Source organism: Nycticebus coucang, chromosome 1 (assembly GCF_027406575.1).
Source record: "Nycticebus coucang isolate mNycCou1 chromosome 1, mNycCou1.pri, whole genome shotgun sequence".
NCBI lineage: Eukaryota > Metazoa > Chordata > Mammalia > Primates > Lorisidae > Nycticebus > Nycticebus coucang.
The window spans coordinates 17,269,100-17,272,183 of record NC_069780.1 but is presented as its reverse complement, the minus strand read 5'-3'; the positions used below and the strand labels follow the sequence as shown (position 1 = coordinate 17,272,183).

Here is a 3,084-nt window from a genome sequence, read left to right as displayed (position 1 = left end):
AAAATTCCAGGAAGGCTATGTTAACCAGTGTAATGAAACTATGTCAGATGGTATATAAAACCAGTGTATTGTGCCCCATGATTGCATTAATGTACACAGCTATGATTTAATAAAAAAAAAAAGGAAAAGAATATAATTGTCTTACCACAATAAATAAATAAGTGAGGTGATGGATGTGTTAATCAGTTCAACGTAAGCATTTCACAATGTATATTAAATCAGTACACTGAACCCCATAAATGCATCATTGTACACAGTTATGATTTAATAAAAAAATTTAAAAAGGTTAGTTAACTTTAAAATTAACAAATAGTTTTGTGCTCACTTCGGCAGCACGTATACTAAAATTGGAACTATACAGAGAAGATTAGCATGGCCCCTGGGATGACACGCAAATTCGTGAAGCGTTCCATATTTAAAAAAACAAAAAACAAAAAAAAAACAGTTTTAATTTTCTGAATTATTAAGTACATAGTAGTTAGATGTTTGCAAAATAATGTACATTTTATAGTATATGTAATTGAAGTTTCTTGAATACAGGCTTATAGCTAAATTAACCAGCCTTCTAAAATGAAAAGTTTCCTCTGGCCTGTGTTAGGAGACTGTGGGTCTTTTTTGAACCTTCTGTTTTAATGGGCTTTTTTCCCCCCAGCAGGGGAAACATCTGCACCTTAGTCCAGTGGAGGTGGAAGGCCAGAGTCCTCACTTGGCCTCCACTGGGCATTATATAGAAAATAAACATAAGAAGACCGGGCAGGTGTTGGGGCTGCTATTTGCGGCTGGCAGTTCTGGATTCTGCTGTGGTCTCCCCTGACCCTGCGGGTCTGCGGCATCACTACTGCTGGCTGACGGTGAGAGTCCTAACTCTCGCCCAGACCCCTCTAAAGCTACCCTAGCAGGGCAGGGCGGAGTGCAGGGAGGCCCACAGTCTCCAGTGGCCCACAAAAGGGGTGTGCAGGGCTCTTTACAGATGATGGGATGGAAGTCATGGCTCCTCGCGTGATCTTCTCCGCATCGCCTGGAGGGGGCGCTGGGGACAGCCTCTTTTGAGGTGGTCATCTCAGCTCTCCACATGGCCTTTGCTGACAGCAGTTTGTCTGTGGTGTTTGGTCGGAGTAGGGAAGTTATTATGCAGAAATTTTCTGTCTTCTAGACAGCCCCTTTCCTCATTCTTTGGTTACTGAGAGCAGAATTTTGTTGGGGATTACCATACGCTCCTGTCGCTCTTCTGGGTTGCCGTCTTTTGCAGCTGCAAGTCTGGGGTGTGTGAGGCAAACAGAAAACAGGGACCGCACCACGGTGCTGCGTCTTGGGTCCCACGTCCCTCACCAGTCTGCCTGCTTCTTCCTACTTTTCAATCCTCTTGCGTTTGTTTTGTATGCAATTCCCAAGGTTTTTTGTAGTTGTTAGGAGGAGGGGTAGGGAAAAGTACATTGACTCCATCGTCTCAGAAGCAAACACCCCACGGATTCTTTTGAAAATTGAAAAGACCCATGACACGTTCACAGAGGTAACTTATTTATCCATGCTCATCTTCTCACTTAGGCTTCTCTTAATCCAAAGTATTTCTAAAATGAGTGAGGCGGAGAAGGTCAAGATTCACAAGTCTAAAATGCATTCTTAGCATGTCAATAAATATCACAGAAAGGCAGATAAGTTTGGGAAAGGTTGTGCTAAACGGCTTACTGCAGATTTTCTGAGTGCTCTCTACATGTTAGCACGTGTTCTCACTTTTCACTCCATTCAAAATGTATGAAAAAGTAAAGGTTTTTTAATTAAAATTCTTTGGTTAGACCAGCATGTACCATTCCAGGTTACATTTTATGGCCCCATCTCGATCTTTGGAATATCTTGTTAGTTTTCACAGATTTATATCCCCTTTTCTAGACTCTACATCTTCTTCATGAACTCTATACATAATGAAATGGAGAAGTTGAGTGAGTAATATGATGATTGAATGGAAATTAAAGGCTCATTGGAAGGTCATCCGTGTGGTTTCAATTAAAAACAATAAAGAATTGACTGCTCTGGTGGCCTAGTAGAGAGGCACTCCTTTAGCTTTCTGATAAACTAGTCAGTCTCAGCTTTGACTGCCTTAAAGACCCAATTAATAAATAATCCTGACCATAAGTAACCCAATGGATTATGTATTTAAAAAGTGATTTCTTGCAGTGATATGTTTGAATAGCTAGGCAGGGAAAATAATGTGTTTTCTTTCCTCTGGTACAAGTTGGGGGTGGGGTTGTGAAAGATGAATGAAGAGGAAGAGGAAAAGAGGACCCACTGAGGAAGGATGTGGTAAGATGGGGTAACCAAAGCAAATTCCTTGTGAAGGAGATGACAAATGCTACATTGTGACTACCCACAAGTGCAGCCATTTGGGCCAAAGATTACACGTTTGTGTTAGAGCACTATATGTGCCCTTTCTGAATTCAAAAACACTTTAAGAGCTAAAGAGAAATGTTGGTTCCTTCTGCTAAATTACAGCCTTTGTTTGGCTTCTGAACCCACTTGTAAGTATGTTTTCCATACCATCTGGCTTCTCTTCTTGCTCTTGCCTAAAATCACAGGCAGAGGGCTTGGAACTGAGCCTCCAGTCATGTGGCAAACTTGTGGACATTGAGTTGGAACATTCAAATTTTCTAAAACCATGCTCTTTAAATGGATCTTAGCTGTTGGTAAGGAATGTTCTACAATGTCTTAATGTAAACTTTTCTGTTTTTAAATGTTTGATTATAAAAATTTCAAACATCTATAAAATATAGAGCACGGGACAATGAACTTTCAAGTACCTTTCAAGCAGTTTCAACCACAATCAACTTTAGTTGAATCTTGTTTCATCCATACCTGAATCTACCTGAACTCCTACTACTCCCACTCCAGTTATTTTCGAACATATTCCAGGCATTGTGTTATTTCATTTATAAATATTTCACTATGCATTTCTAAAAGATAAAAAGTTCAAAAAAATAACTACAATACCATCATTATACCTGAAAATAATAATTTCTTAATTTTATGGATTAACCAGTTGATGTTAAGTTTTCTCAATTATTTTATATTTTATTTTTACTGTTTGAATGA

At 39.3% G+C, this 3,084-nt stretch overlaps 1 non-coding gene across 1 annotated transcript; it reads left to right on the top strand.

Annotated features, from left to right (window-relative positions):
* The first annotated feature begins 317 nt into the window (after positions 1-317).
* Positions 318-419, top strand: LOC128592487 (U6 spliceosomal RNA). Its single transcript, XR_008381886.1, has one exon. It is a non-coding gene; the product is annotated as a U6 spliceosomal RNA (small nuclear RNA).
* Positions 420-3,084: the final 2,665 nt, after the last annotated feature.